Source organism: Botryllus schlosseri, chromosome 10 (genome assembly GCF_051294905.1).
Source record: "Botryllus schlosseri isolate E-star chromosome 10, Bs_hap1, whole genome shotgun sequence".
Lineage (NCBI taxonomy): Eukaryota > Metazoa > Chordata > Ascidiacea > Stolidobranchia > Styelidae > Botryllus > Botryllus schlosseri.
Genome location: NC_137245.1, coordinates 333,529 through 350,298, shown reverse-complemented (window position 1 = coordinate 350,298; position 16,770 = coordinate 333,529). Strand labels below are relative to the sequence as shown.

The window sequence follows — 16,770 nt, the reverse complement described above, 5'->3', positions numbered from 1 at the left end:
AGCGTGAATAAAATTTTCAAGTTTAACATTTCTCAAAGATTTGAGAACATATTCGTTAGTCCAAATTTCGTATTAACGGACGCCAAAACACGCTCTAATTCAGTGTCTCCCAAACTTTTTGAGCTACACTGTAAAAACTGTAGCCACCTTACAGAGGTGTTTCCAAAATCACCCAAAGGAGGTGGTATTTTCTCCACCCGTAAAGGGTGGTGGACTCCCCCACCTATTTTAGGTGGAAAATTTCCCTCCCCTATGCTATCAGTAAACCACCTCATCAGCCTATCCAGATACCACCTCATCCTATCCGGATGTCTTCGTCAAACGACGTAGATGCGCACAACATCCAAATTAAATCTTCATAATTCACGTTGACATAAATCACAACATGGCCATTATTCCAAAACTTTATTTTTAAATTAGTCACAGATTTTAGCAGAACTCATCTCTTTCAACAGTGTGCTAGAACTGATATGAAAGTGAGGGAATTTCTGATGTTTGTCGAAAACTGTATGTCGAATATCCAGTAGACTGAAAGCATCACTGCAAATCCCTCATGGAAGCTGTTGATATCTCGGACTGTCTCCCCATCAAAGTAGATGGCCCACTCCTTCTTTTCCACAGCAGAACAAATTGTAAGGTAGGCTGATCTGGGCATCTGAAAAAAGGTTTGGTATTGTGAAACAGGTTAAACATACATATTGGCAGCGTATTATAACTATTCAAAAATACATGCTCACTTGAGTAGTATCAAAAGACTGTCAAACTACTTCCACTTGTAGCTGGTTTACAACATAACTCGTACCGAGTAAAATTATGTCTTCCTACTTCTACTTCAGTATAGCCTTGTTTACTGCGTTTAACGCCACTGGCTCGGGCATATGAACATTAGATGGACTTGACAACCAGGTGTTAGTCAGCAGCTCACGCTGACACCAACTTTTTGTCGTCACCATGCCGACCTCTTTTTGACCGTCCAGTCCTGCGGGCTGGACACCCTCAAAAGTTTTTAAATTTGCAACTCTGTTATTACTCATATTGAGTAAGTTGCGAATATGCATCTATCGAGTTGAAAAGTGGCCACCTTCGAAGTACAGCTAAAATTATGCGTTTAGTTCTACTTTTTGAAAAAGCTGTACTACTCAAGATGTCCACTTTGAAGTATATAACACTAACATGGCTTGCAGATCACCACTTATATACTTGTAATCGCCTAAATATACGGCGTGATGATCTGAATCTGGGCCTAAAAATTAGGTTATCATTCATGTTGCCAATTGAGTGTGTGGACACCCAGAAATTGCTTTGCGAAACGCCATTTGTACACCACTGCTTCACTGCGACTGCGATGAAAAGGGTGCACGGGCTTGTCAACAGCAGGGCGTTTGAGAAGGAGTAAATATTCAAATGCCCTTATCTGATCTTATTTCATCGGTTGCAGCTATAAAAAACATGACTGCTCTGTTTTCGAATTTCCAGCCAAATGATTAGTTATGAAAAACTGCCAGACTAAAAACGATTTAGTAGCAATGGGATGTATACCGTTGAAAAAATGTGTTTAAACTACAATTACATAGTTGCTATAAAATGCAAAGTTCGACTAGGACTGTCGAATCGTTCTGACAGTCCCGAATTATGTACACTTCAAATCAAACAACTGCTTGATAATATCGATAAATATTCGTACCTGATCAGACAGGAAGAAGTTTATTTTTGAGGAAAATGGCAGATCCAGTCCTGATCGTCAGATTCTGTAATACAAAATACAACTAACTTACAGAGCATAGGTGTGTTGTTTGCTATGGAGGCATTGGTGTAGATCAGGGTTGACCAACCTTTTTGCTATTCATGGCCTGATTACCTAATATTAAAACAGCACGCGGCCGCATTCCAGCGCACAGTCCTAATGCACCAACTGGAAGCCAAATATCCGCATTAAATTGTCGATTATGTCCATTTATTTTATACTCCGAGCTCACCTATTTATTCATATCGGCTTCTAAGGCTACACAGGTTGACCCCCCTGGCATAGATCAAAAACGGCACAAAAAATCATCGCAAGTCCTGATGTTGATTGCTGTACAATTGAACATGACTAATGAGCACATATGGCAAATAATGGATCACAATTAAATACTTGATTGCATAATTGACGAGATCGTAAGTTCTGTTAAAACCAACAGCTCAGTTCAAAATTTACTATAACTCACCAGAACTGTCGTTTCCGTCATGAGTACCTGGCATCAAATTGAGGGCGATTTCCGACAGCACATCCAATGGATCATTCATTTTCTCGGCAATGCAATATTTACCTGGGTAAAGAGAAGTGTACTTATGGGATCAAGGAATACTGACGGAACCAAAATTGGCTTTGCAGCATTGCCTTTCAAACTGTGAGATGGCATGCACTTGTGTGGATATACAATATGCAATATGCATATACTTTACTTTTGCGGGCGTGGAATAATTCGAATTAACTTGATAGGACATTCAGTACAGTGACACCGAAACTTAGTCTTCATGAAGCATTTTTGAAAGCTGTTGGACGTGCGACACACCACCAATCGTAGTTCTTAAACACAACAATGTTTTCTCGCACCAGCAAGAGTCAATGTACTATCAATATTACGCAATCAAAGGCAGGTATATGAGCAGACCAGGTGTGGCATTACAAAACAAGGAGTGTACTGCAGAATTCGGTCCTACAAAACATGTATACCGACGGGCCACGGCCACCAGTGAATTATACCCTGGATAAATTCGACAATAGAAATGTAACGCCTATCGCACCAGAATTGGACAACTAAAAAATGTTCAGCTAGCAGCAAGTAAATGATGTGAATTCAGTCTGTGCTTACTTACAATTACTTGACATATTGCAATGTCCTCTTTGAAGACGTCATCATCTCCGACATCCGCATACTCCAGATCTAGATACTGGCCTACTCTTCTGCCATAACACTGGATTTTGAAGTCACGGTCATGGAGTTCACCTTTGTGTATTTCCGAAACCTCTCTTATCTCAGAAGCGTCGTCGACAGTAATCAGCGGACAATAATTTGATAGCTTAACTAACAATTTCATGGCTACCTAAACAGACAGATTGATTAGCAAATGTTCATGAATATCTGGCCTGCACCGTCATGTGATTAGAATCTAAATGGCATCTGTAGCTGTTGCATGCCGTGGCAATGTGATTGCACGATCCAATTTCACAGCCGAAGACTTGACAGGCTGGGCAAGTATGTCCAACACGATAACGCATTTCTAATACAAGCATGACAACGCCAATCCATAATCCAAAGCCAACTATCTCCCTCTCGTATACTCCATGGACTCACAAAAACTCGCTTCTCTTACTACAAAATTTGTCGCAGACAACTGTGTTGTCGGCGCCATCTTTTTACCACCCGAACTTTTTAGTGATACAACAACCAATCAGAAGCAGGCATCAGTCTGACGATTTCATTCACCGTTTGTATCATTCTGACGTCACAGTAAAAATCACAGACTCAGTAACTCGCACCGTAACAATGGTAACAACAAACTTCTAACAATATACGGTAACGGCATATAACTAATATACGTAGTAACCTATATAGTAACGGACGAACTACTAGTACAGCGGACGACCAACGGACGATTGAATAATTTTTGATTCCAACACTTTCAAACTGAACATTGAACAAATATCTGCCTCCCGCAATGAAGATAGAGATTTTCATTCAATGATTGTGCACAGTTGCGCGATGGCTTATAACTATTATCTCGCTGTCTCTGTGTACCGATATGAGGGTCACATATTACATACTAATGTCCTTCCGGCCTTCATATGTGTGTTTAACCAGCCACCTTGGGCACACGCATTAAATTTCGCGACAACAACCCCGTATGCGCACCTCACGCGTATAGGCAGATTCATCATCCACAGTCAAATAGGGGTGGAAAGAAGGATATCACCTTTCAGGAGGTGTATTATAGTCACCCTCCTTTGATCCTGGGCGGAAACAATATTTCCACCCTAATTCCACCCTAAAATCCACCTTTATTTTTTACAGTGTACCGCACAATTTTCTAGCCAGCGCCCCCCAATCGCTCATTTCATGGCCAGCGCCCCCTTCACGCTCGCGAGCGCCCCCAGGGGGGCGCTGGCGCCCACTTTGGGAACCACTGCTCTAATTCAATTAATATGTTTTGCATAAATATTGTTCAACGGCTGCTGCTCGTTTCGCTGGAACCAGTACATGCTATGCGGACCGGACGGAGAAAGCATGCTCTCTGGAGTTTATATCAAGAAGTTTGTACTGGCTCTTCGAGTGTAAAGGTACAATAGGAGGCGAAGTGTAATCATTGAGCCAAAGAAGTTAGACAAATTTCGCGGATGATGAAGCAAACTCTGTAACAGCAAATGCAAATTCGCTCTTCTACGGTTTGTTTGGAAAGGCTGTCAGAAATCGAGGAAGTTTATTAGAATACTTGTGGAGGAAGAAGAATCCGAGAAGGTTATCGATGAAATCAGCGAAGGCGAGAAAGTACCCAGCGAAACTGACGATGATGATACATACCCTACGACTCTTTTGAGTCGTGTAAATGGTATATTCAGTCGACTTGAGGGCGGGACGATTTCAAAACTCCGTCCATGACGCAGGATGACTCATTTATGGATAATATTCACGATGATGTCGTAATAGTAAAGCTGCTGTTGCTCTATGCTGCTCAGTGTGCCGCGGAAGCCACTCAGTAATTTTTTTTTTCATCAAAATATTCGTTGAATACAAGAATTTTCGTCGAGCATTCCATGCCGTGCAGTCGCAGTAATCACTGCATCGTCATTTCAGAAGGTTTTCGTCATCATTAGGATATCATAGGTAGAAAAAACAAAGAAAACCATGTTTTAAACATGTGTGTTTTAAATTGATTTATGTTTTAAACACAACCCTAGTTACGAATGCTTTATTCAGGTCAAGCAGATGATCGCAATCTAGAAAATAATAAATCACATAAAGCGGATTCATAATACCAAGAGGATTCATAGCGCTTTGAAAACGAACACACTCATAGCGCTTTAAAAACTAACACACAACTGTAAATCTCACCCTTGGAACACTCTTTCAAATCTTTATATTGTCTCGAAACGCATTGTTTGTGAATTCATGCGACTTCTCGTGCTTCAAACACAGCTCCTCGAGGTATACGTGCTCGCATCGTTGTACAGTTGTCTTTTCGTGTAAACCGAGTCAGGTCTGATTGTTCCAAAACAGATAATATGTATACTTGTTCCAAAACAGATAATATGTAATCACTAGCCATCTACAAAAACAAGACACAGAGATGAGAAAATACTGTTACTAATTTTGTTAGTTACTTTCATAGTCACTACGAGGCCGTTTCAGACTGTTGGCGACTCTATGTTCATCCAGGAAAAATCGGAATGCCCGATGTCGCTTGTTATTCAAGCGCAATTTTTGGCACTTCTTCGATAGTAGGTAGACATCGAACAGTGTTCACCGTGATCATGAATTGATGTTTCCCATGAACACGTGAAAATTTATAAACGTCAAAATATATTGTTTTTTTTGTTTGGTGTTGATTAAATTAAAACGTAGTTTGTAGTATAAAAACATTTAGTGGTGCTTTTCGCATCGAAGGCGTTTCGCACCACGGCGATTTAGACATCTTGATCAATATGATGGCACGAAATGTCATGAAAACCCGAAATGAGTACGTAGTTAAATTATAGAGCAGTGCTTTTCAACCTTTTTGAGCTTCATTCGCACTTTTTTTGGAATATAAATTTCATTCGCACACGCCTACCGAAAATTGCTATACAAAAAGAACATGAAGATACATAAGAATATTCTATTAATATGTGCAACAAATTGCCTGCCATAGCTGTTACGCCATGAAGTGTTTCATTAAAAAGGCAACTATTTCCCCTCGTTTTGATTTCAACTATTTCACTAAAACGCTTCTCGGCAGATTTTGTACAATAACGCCAACCATAGTGCTTGGGTGGCCAGGTCGTAAGAGCTGTTCTGCACTCCTATCCAAAATACAGCGTGTTTTCCGCGAATGAAACACGCTTGCTGGCAGAAACCGTTTTTGAGAGATGACACAAAGGTCCCGGAGGCTCCAGTTTGTCGAAAAGGTGAAAAATCCACATGCTTGGGTTGAGGCTTGTGCCTGATGTCTTGGAAAATAAGCTTCAATACTGTCAAGGGGAAAAGGCATACTAGACCTCGCTACCTTATGAAACGTTGCTTCATCATGAGTTATGATTTTTTTCGATATCCCATTTTCTGTCTCGCGAGTATATGAGAAGATCAAGCAAAGTCACGATACTGTTTGATCGACTCTTTAGTTCAATCTTACTTTAATATTCATAGCAGTTTAATAACCTTAAAGCAGATTTTTAGACTTCCACCAAAATCTGAATTTTGTGGCATCTCGCATCCCGAGCCTCACCTATGAAAAGGAATTAATTTTTAGTATTAGAGTAGTATGCTTCGATTTTACGAGCACGTATGACATATACAGAACGCGCACACCACAATTCTACCAAACACAGCTCTATAAAATATGTCTGGCGCACGCGATTTCAAATCAGGGTGAAGTCAATTTCTCTGCGTGTCGCATTTGTACTACTGTCTACTCAGATTGCAAGAACGGGACTATTACGTGCCGACAACTGAGCATATCCATATCGAAAGGTTTGGCCTTTAAGCGACGGTGATTTTTGGCCAAGGTTTTGTCGCCGCTGATGTTTTGGCACCGTATTTTATCAGCGGCTCCGCATTTCATCAGCGGTATATTGGCCGAAACTTCACGCGTTGATGTGATCCGACGCAGAATGTGTTGGCCTCAAAATGAATGAATCTCATAGGCCTGAACTCGCTTGTTGCACACCCCTGCACTAGTTCATCCCAACGGTATTCGTCCAAGTTTTCCAGAAGAAATAAAAATCGGACAAATCTTATCATGAATTCAAACCAAAGGTCCGCTGATTCATATGGTCAAGCCATATTTTCTGCGTGTCTCGCTTATTGACTACAGTACCCAACACAGTGCCCTTGCATATGTAAAAACTATGGCAGGATCTTTGCAATGAATTCAACAAATATAACTGTATGTCTGCGACTACACCAGCTTCTAAACCAGGCTTTTGATTACGTAATAATTATAATGCGAAAGCTATAATTCATTACGGCTTATGAGGGCTACGATTAGTGGTGCGTCAAATTAAACATTTTTCTACAATTGCGTCTCAACTACAGCAGTAACACGGCCCTTGCATTTTCTATTAGGTTTATTTGAATTATTCCACGTCAGAAAAATGAACAATTATTTACGATTTTCATTCGCACTCATCCGGATTTTTCATTCGCACCGTTCGCACCACCTTCGTCATTCGCACTGCAATTTTTTTCATTCGCACCAGTGCGAACCGTCACACAGGTTGAAAAGCACTGTTATAGAGTATGACTGGAGTGACGACTCGATTGTTCTCCCATTGTTAGCCGGCAGAATGGTCACGGTCAGATGGCTGCACCCAAAACACTATCGCTCAGTGCTTGTTTATATGGCGTTCAAGGCGATTCGCCGTGTATTTCTTGAAGTTGCGTCGGATTTAGTTGGACAGTTCAACATTTAGGTAGCGGTGGCGAGTCGTTATGACTAGTGAATATTACCGTGTAACCTATGTTACATTTCTTTCGAGATTTAAGTGATATTCTGGCTTTGATCCTTTACAGAGTTTGCTACGTATATAAATATAATGACAGAAGGTATATAGAATATCTGGTTCGTGTGCATTGGCTAGTGTGAGATGAATTCATGGAAAGGACGACCGAAGAATACTACAAAGTGAACAAGAAGAAAGATCTTGAACTATATCGATATGCAGGTCACAATATCTTTGATTGAAAATATGTCCTATATTAACTGCAGAAATTCAAGTATGAATATAATAAATAACATCGCAATAGTCTTGTATGCCTGTTCGATAACCGCAGAAACTTGAGGATGACTAGAACCAGAGCCTCGTGTAATGTTAATGTTCTGCTTGATCTCGATTCACAATAGTCAGAGCTTACTCCTTGGAAGTATGCAAAATCGCACTTGAATGGAACTCGTTGGCATTACCAAAAATACTAGAATAACCTGGAATTCGCTTGGAAAACCTCTTCTGGTCGACATTAGTAGAAAGCCAATGCACCACGTCAAGGTTTCGACCAACGCATTGGTTTCCTTTTTTAGGTAGGGAATCTCAATGTGGAAAGGCAGCATTTTCCACAGAGAGAAAAAAACGACCATACTAACACTACCAGAAACTACATTAGCTTCATTTGCTGAATCTTTTCTTGGTCATGGGTTCCTGGCAGACTTTTGATCACCATAGGCATATGTTGTATCGGCACCCTTCCCTCTCTTTATAGCCTTACACTGGCATAAGGCATTTACTGAGTAACTGACTTGGCTAATATCTGGATTCCTGCTGTATCTCATCGAAGACCGCAGTTAAAAAGGCAATCATTAATTCAGGTTAACATTCGTGAATAATATTAATGACTGTCAACTGAAGTTATCAAAGATCCAAATGGTGCTTCCAGAACATCTTGTGTTAGGACTCTGAAAGATACTGATTCCATAACACCATTCAAAAGCCGAATTGTCAGCTTGACCATGTTCTTGGTTCATATTTGTATAGAACTCTGAACTTAGTGTTCACTTTTGGCCTTCTTGAAATTGATGTAAATTTCACCGACTTGTTACTAGTGGTAACTAGAGTGGAGCCACATATAGTCGGAGGGGGGGGTTATTATGGGACCTATGAACATGGAAGTAATTCCTGCCAAAAATCTCAACATTTGTAACAGATATGCTGGAAAATATAAGAATATTTCACTCTACTCAGAATTGCTTCGCGGGCCGGATGAAATCGTCTGGCGGGCCGTATCTTTGACACCCCTGCTTTTTTCAAGCTATCTCGCAAACATTTGGAAAATGTGGAAGACTTTTTCTGCTTCTCATGCAATGCAAACATCGCAAAATTGTGAGAAGAGATGTTATTCAAGTGTTTCATTGCCTTGTCCATGACATCCTCAACCTCATTTACGTCTGAACCAGATTGAAGTGATACAGTATGAATCAATTTGTTATAGAATGGATCACATTGAATTGCCCCAAGTACCCTGAAAAAAATTATATTTTTCATGGGATTTGTCATTTCTTTACTGTGGTTAACATATAAGCGGAGAACCATGCCATGAAACTGTTCAGACGGGCTCTTCAATCCACCGTCTTTCTTCTGCATCACTTTAATGAGGTTTCCCGATGGCGCTGCAGTTGCTAGGTAGGTGGCAATTGCTTCGTTGGCTTGCTTAGAAATGGCTCCCAAAAGCACTCTACCAATATATTCAAGTATGTCTAAAAACACGTCAAAGTTTTTCCATGGAAAGGCAAAGTATAGGCTATTTACTTACCAGATTCCTAGCTGTTGACTCCTCCAATCTATGTGATTGGATGCTGTTCTTTACCGCAGACGAGAGAATCAAAAATCTTCAAAAGTAAGGCTGAAGCTAGCAATTGTGGCAAACCGAAAAACTTCTTAGCTTAAAGGCAGATACTAGAATAATGTTGATAAAATCCGTCAACACCAAGTTTACAATATTCAGAATGGAGTTTTTCCACCAATGGAACAGCTTTGGTCATGTCTAGTTCCTCGAATGATGGGGCGCATTCAAAGTATTTTTTGCTATTTACACAAAACCTCTTTAAAACAGCAATTACAGCATCTTCAGATATATTCCAATTACTGGCGAGAACTTTATGATTTTTGTAATGTTTCTTCAAAGCTTTCACAGTAGGAAAGGATGCTTCGCATTCCTCACAAAACACACCTTTCCAGTTATTGAGTCCTTCGAAACATTCTTCAATTTCCATTTCAGTTAATCCCTCCCAGCCATCCCCAAAGGCCAAAGTGATGCGGCCGAATCAGCCATGATACCGACTCTATGCGTGACGAAGTATGATCTAATTCTGGCGAAAAATATAACAGAGGCTACACGGTATTATTCCCTAGTCATAACGACTCGCCACCGCTACCTAAATGTTGAACTGTCTAACTAAATCCGACGCAGCTTCAAGAAATACACGACGAATCGCCTTGAACGCCATATAAACAAGCACTGAGCGATCCTGTTTTGGGTGCAGCCATCTGACCGTGACCATTCTGCCGGCTAACAATGGGAGAACAATCGAGTCGTCACTCCAGTCATACTCTATAGCAGGGGTGGGCAAACTACGGCCCGCGGGCCGCATGCGGCCCGCAACACCGATCTGTGCGGCCCGCGAGAGTCTAAAGAAACTTATTAAAATTATGGATAAAATGCGTACTAAATCGAATTAATGCAGGGACTTGACTAAACTTTTTCTTAGTATATTTCATCGTGATATTTCTAAGGCAGTGGTTTTCAACCTGGGAGACGCGTGCCCCTTGAGGTCGTCAAAGCATCTGAAGGAGATCGCGAAGCTGAACTCGGCTGAAAATTTTTTTCGCGCTCTGCGCGATTACTTCCAATTCATTATTGCTCTGTATTTAGTATGAATTTCAAATTGAAAAATCTCTCATCAAGAGTAGTAACCTCCATGCCACCAAACTAATGCTATAGCATTCTGATTGCGTTTTGTGATATGACGATAAGGGGGCGCGAAATCTTTCACAATCATAAGCGGGAACATGTCTTAAAAAGTTCGAGAACCACTTTTCTAAGGTAAATACTTCCTATATTATTTTTCATGTTTCATTTCTGGCGCGACAGCCCGATCTCAAAGCCCACGCAGTTTTAAAGGTTTCAACTGCTAAACATCACAGAAATCCTAAACGAGATAGACGTAATTCGGATCACGGCAGTGATTTCAGATTGGCCACTCCAATTTTAATTATTTCAGTGATGTGCCTATAAAAACGATTTGAGCGTGTCTTAAATAGATTCGTTCTCTGTATGCGTAGAATTAGAGTATTTATATTTTATCTACACATATAGTAGAAGCGCGTTTGCAGCTAAGATTCTTACGATGCCGTCAGCATTGTGTGTCCTGGAACTGAGCCAAAAGTGGAATTAGTAAATCTATGAACAGATTACTGCTCACAGATTTAAATTTGAATCCTGTTCTGAGAACCGGGACAACAGACTTTTATCACTATAGTTTTGACAAATTGGACTGATCGACCAGCCTATGAAATCTCGCCATTGTTTCTGGCGCGTGTACGATATCATCATAGCAATATTTGGTTTGTTAAGTAAGCATATATATTATCTCCATGTCCTCACTATGTAATCAAATACCATCAATATTGCTTTTTGGTATTTAATCCCAAGTTTACATAGTGCGGCCCGCGAATGGATTCAGATGTTGAATGCGGCCCGCGAGCTCAAAAGTTTGCCCACCCCTGCTCTATAGTTAAATGCGACGCTTTGACTCTCGTTCAAAGTCCAGTAGATCGGCGAAAGGCGAACCCGTTGAAAGGCTATATAGCTGGAAAGGTACGTTCTTTGTCTGCGCGTTACGTTGTAGCTTTCTTCTTATCTCAGTCAGATGCGAGCACTGAGCAGATCATAATATGATGTTCGACCGTTTCGCCGCAATGCTCGCACAATGGTGATTCCGAGTTGCCAATGTGGTATAGATCATTTATTGTATTAGTGGGAATATTTCTTCAGGTTGTCCCGCAGACTTGCTGATGACGACATGGTACTTGTACGCGCACGACAGTGAATATAAGCCCTTGCTCGAAAATATTTCCGCATCAAAGCTTCCACCAGATTTCGGTCTCTTTCATTATAATATTGAGACCAGTCTGTTCTACACAAGATAGTGCGCATATAGATAAACCTGGCAGGCAATTGTTTGTAAATTGTATTCCATTTTATTAAACATACGGAAATAGTCACGTCACATACGCAAGTAGTCATGTTATATCTGAGGACTAACGAACTTCCCCTATTTCTTGGTCCGTTCTCCTCTAGGCTACTTTTTAAAAAAAAAATTGATTTCGGCAACATTGACTGTCCTCGCCCTTGAATTTCTTCAACCCATATCGAATATTTTCACCCGCAAGGTCCTTCAATATTTTTTCATCATCGGCTGTTGAACCGATCTCCAGACGGCACTTGCTTTCCTTCCAAGAAAGTTGTTGCTGGATGAAGGTCGGGCAGCATTCGTTTAAAACGCGTTTCCTTAACCAAACTATTCGAATAGTGATTTTGAAGTTACCTCGAGTACTCGCGCATCATCTGTTGCTTCGTATGGCACGCCTCATCGAGAACTTGGTATTGGAGAATTGGTGGTAACTCAATATATTCATTTTTAAGCTTCACCCAAGGCTTTCGAACAATTGGCCTTATCATAGCCAACCAAGACTTCAACGACATACCAAAGTGGATTTGCAGTGTCTTCCGCAGAAACAGAAAACTAGACCCTGGGTCTTGTATACAAAATTCTTCGTCCTAAAATCGAAATGTTAGGTGAATGTATGTGGTTACATTCTTCTACGGCCAATAAGCGCAATGAGAAGGTACTTAATCTACTTAGGAACAGATAATACCAGACCACTCCGAATAGAATGACCAGCAAGTGCACCAACAAAACGGTAACAGTTGATATAATAGGTACTGGTCTATTACAGATAACTAACCTACGGATAATAGATACGCAACACCCGTCGTCACGCTTGCTTGATAGGAGTAAAATGCTGGTGAGCAATCTGAACGCAACGTAATTGCTAATCGCATGGCTGACGACCTGGGCGCTCAACTTGAATAAAGTTTATCTTATTTGAATGCTACTGTCGCACTGATTCCGAAAATGTACATTGTACATGAATAGGCTTACCATACGTCCCGTTTTAGGCGGGATTGTCCTGCTTTTTAACGTCTTGTCCCGGCCAGTCAGCCAAATGTCCCGCTTTTCAAGGCCGTAAGGTAGTGCTAAACTAATTGCTTTAGTCTGATTTCGAATTAGAAGTATGTTAAAATACGATTTGAAATCAGCCATTTTCGTAAAAATTCACCCCCCCCCCATTTAAGTTCATTTATTTAAACTCACTCAAAATTGTTATAATCCCTCTGCCGTGCTGATATTATACAATAAATAGAAGAGCCATATCTGTAATCGATAAGTAAGTATGTTAAGTATTGAGTATGAGTTGGATGTATATCACGCGAAGCGCGAAAAAAAAAATCAGTTGAGTTCGCTTCGCGGCTCCCTTCAGATGCTTTCACGCCCCGAGGGGGGCGCCCACCAGTTTGAAAACCATTGTGGAATATACTAAGAAATAGTTGATCCCTTCATTATTTCGATTTGTAGTTCACAGTCTATCAATATTTTTTCAAAGTTTCTCCAGACTCTTGCGGGCCGCATGCGACCCGTAGTTTGCCCATCCCTGCGATCAGGGCATGGTAAGGTATGGTATGGTATGGAAGTATAGTGTATAGGGTTGTTCACAAATAACTTCTTATTTATTTTACTGGGTGGCTACCTGGTAAAATTGTTATGTTGCATTAAAAGAACACTGAATCTGGCCTAATTTTAAAAAGTAGAATCAATGATATGAGAGGAGAAAATATTTGAAAATAAAGGGAGTGTGTTTGGTGAGAAATTATTTCATATAATATATTACATGCTGGTAGTAAGCCGACTATTTTGAGATATCCAAAATATTCCACTCTAATAAATTCTCTTTTTCTAGTTGGAATCGAACCAATTTTGCTATGAATTTTATTTTTACACCATATAACATTATCATGAGGTAGCCGGTAAAATTCGAAAATCTCTATTTGTAATTAATCCAAAATTTTCTCCCATAGTAGTAACGATCCGGCGGCTATTTCGGGAGCTGAGCAGGAAAGCTGACCTTTTTTTAGTCGAACACCTGATAATGTGAAAGAAAAACTGCACGTCTACATAAACATGCATCTGTTGATTCTCTATCAGCTGGTATCTAGACGTGAATTCATATCTTTAATGAGTATTCAGAGCAAATTAACACCGAAAACTTCGTTAGATATTGCCTTCAAAATACATATAGGTTTAATTGTCCATGGGTGCCTAAATGACTGACACCAAATGTTCCTGTCTTGGCAATCTGAACCCCAGAAGACGAATTCCATCTGGCAGGGAAAAAGTTTATGTCAGTGAAGAAAAACCAATCTGAAATCGTGTGCATCTTTTAGTTTAGTACGATTGGGCGACAGGGATATTCCTGTTGGGCGATTTCCCCGTTGAGCGATTCTATATTTTTTGATATTGCAGACAGGGTGTCACGAAATAACATCATGCAACAAAGTCATACCAACGGGTTCGCCCGCCCGAATATGTCTAATTATTAGTAACGGGCCCAACAGTTTCCAAGAAACCTCCCAATGTTCGCTTTAAGTTTTGATAAGTCTGCGCACACTCAACAACTCACTGCACTGACCCCTGGACAACAGTGCGTAACGACTGAAAAAAGGTAATAACTTCGGAGTTGTTGTGCGCAACTTAGATTTTCTGTGCGCAGAGACCGTGTCAGCACTGCGCACGTGCGCAGCTTAGAGGAAACATTGCACCCCACTCAGCTCTACCGGTAAATGCGTTCACGTGAGCAGAGAGACGATAAAAATTAATCTCAATTTACATGCAATTCTTGATGATATTGACCAATTCAATCATTAATTAGTGAAATTTTTCGCGCTTCGCGCAACTAGGCGAGAATAGCTGCCTCAGTAAATGGACGCTTAATGTAGATACCTAATAGGCTATCAGCAAATAGAGGACAGTCTAATCGGGGTCTGGGAGTGAAGTCCCCCGGAAGCTTGGTTTATCACCCGAGGGGGGCCTAGGACCAACGTTTTTTGTTTGGTTGGGGGGCTGACGAAGTGCTCTTACGGCCCTGGTAACGTATATTTGTACCTGCGGGCACGCCCGAATATGTTTAATTATTAATTATGTGCCCTTTATTTTCCTATACAACAGCTCACTCAGTGCTACTGGTAAATCTGATTACGTGGGCTGAGAGGATAAAAAGTTTATAGCGACTTATATATGTAATTACCACCTATTCATTCATGCATTATAGAAAATTTTGGTACCTAGGGCGACCAGGCCACACAAACTTTGCTGACCATCGATAACACGATATGGGGTTCGTGGGGGCGAAGCCCTCAGAAGTTCGGTTTATCATGCTATGGGTGCACAAGGCAATCAATCGTTTTTAGGGGGTTGACGAGGTGCCCTCCCTCTTACTCATTGTCTTTATTACATTCCTTACATTATGAAGTTGGGGGGGGGGCGGGCGCTGGAGCACGATAATTTTTGAAAGGGGGCGCTGGAGGAAAAAAGGTTAAGAACCACTGCTTTACACGGTGACTTGATGAATTGAAAATGACTCGACTTGACTCGAGTCAAAACCACAAAAGTAAGATTGACTCGTGACTCGGAACAATGTGACTTGGTTACAACCCTGTATATTGGGATAACTTAATCCCGACTTTGACCCTAACCCACATCCAGCACCAATATATTCATTCCCGCAACCCTAATATCCGTCTATTCAAATGCGGAAAAAAATATTTTGACGTTTATAAAATTTTATCGTGTTCATGGAGAAACATTTACGGGTATCATGGGGAACACTGTTTTGATCTCGGGCGTATATCGAAGAAGCGCCGATTTTTTTGACCTGAAATAATTCAAATAAAACTAATAGGAAATTCAAGGGCAGTCTAACTTTTGTTGTAGCGACGAAATTGTAAAAGCTTGTTTAACTTATGACCCACCACTAATCGCTCATAAGCCGTAGTTAATTAATATTTTCTCATTATAATTGTTACGTAGCCAAAAGCCTGGTTTGGAAGCTTGTGTAGTGGCAGAAATACAGTATATCAGCCCGTCCGAGCCTGCGACAGGCTGAAAAAAAAATGACGTCGAATTGACTTCCTGCTTTCTTTTGCTAAACAATCTATCGTAATAACTGTTCGATTAGTGCGAGACACGAGGATAGTAGTAAATACCATCATTAAAGACTCGCATTTGCAAGTTATTGTAACGCAAATTTTTACCCCTTCAAGGGTTATCAAGGTATGAACCGAAAAGGGTATAATTTTTGGTCAACACGGTACCAGAGCTATCTGTTAATGCTTGTTGAATTTATTGCAAAAAATCCTGCGATATAGTTTTTGCGAATCTAAGGTCACGGTGGTGGTACTGTAGCCAATAATCGAGACACGCAGAAGATATGGCTTCATCATAAGATTTGTCCGACTGGTAAATATGGTCGATAACCGTTGAGATGAACTAGTGTAGGGACTAGACATGTGCAACGAGCGAGATCAGGTCTGTGAGACTCATTCATTTCGAGGCCAACCAACCCCTTCTGCGTCGGGGTACATGAGGCGTAGAAGACGTAAAGTTCTGACCAAGAAACCGCTGATTTAAATGCGGTGCCAAAACATAAGCGTCGACAAAACCTTGGCCGAAAATGACCGACGCTAGATATCCAAACCTTTCGATCTGGATGTGCTCCGTTGTCGGCAAGGAATAGTCCCGTTTTCGCAATCCGAGTAGACTGCAGTAATACAACTGCGACACGCAGAGGAATTCAATTCAGTCTAATTTGAGATCGCGTACGTCAGACATTGTCATACATGTCCGTAGAATCGTAGCATATAGGCTGCTACTGTAATATTAAAAATGAATTCCTAGAGTCAAGTGTACCTGTTTGATGCTGGTGTG

The 16,770-nt window shown here is 40.8% G+C and overlaps 2 long non-coding RNA genes across 3 annotated transcripts; both read right to left on the bottom strand.

Moving 5' to 3' along the window:
* Positions 1 to 440: 440 nt before the first annotated feature.
* LOC145448451 (uncharacterized) lies at positions 441 to 2,764 on the bottom strand. The gene is made up of 3 exons (XR_013917916.1): positions 2,208 to 2,764; positions 1,685 to 1,748; positions 441 to 655 (listed from the first exon to the last, which is right to left on the bottom strand). It is a non-coding gene; the product is annotated as an uncharacterized LOC145448451 (long non-coding RNA).
* Positions 2,765 to 9,198: 6,434 nt separating this feature from the next.
* Positions 9,199 to 11,845, bottom strand: LOC145448776 (uncharacterized). Of its 2 annotated transcripts, XR_013918019.1 has the most exons (3): positions 9,897 to 11,845; positions 9,480 to 9,555; positions 9,199 to 9,423 (listed from the first exon to the last, which is right to left on the bottom strand). It is a non-coding gene; the product is annotated as an uncharacterized LOC145448776 (long non-coding RNA). The 2 variants fall into 2 exon arrangements; XR_013918018.1 differs by having other exon boundaries at positions 9,199 to 9,555.
* Positions 11,846 to 16,770: the final 4,925 nt, after the last annotated feature.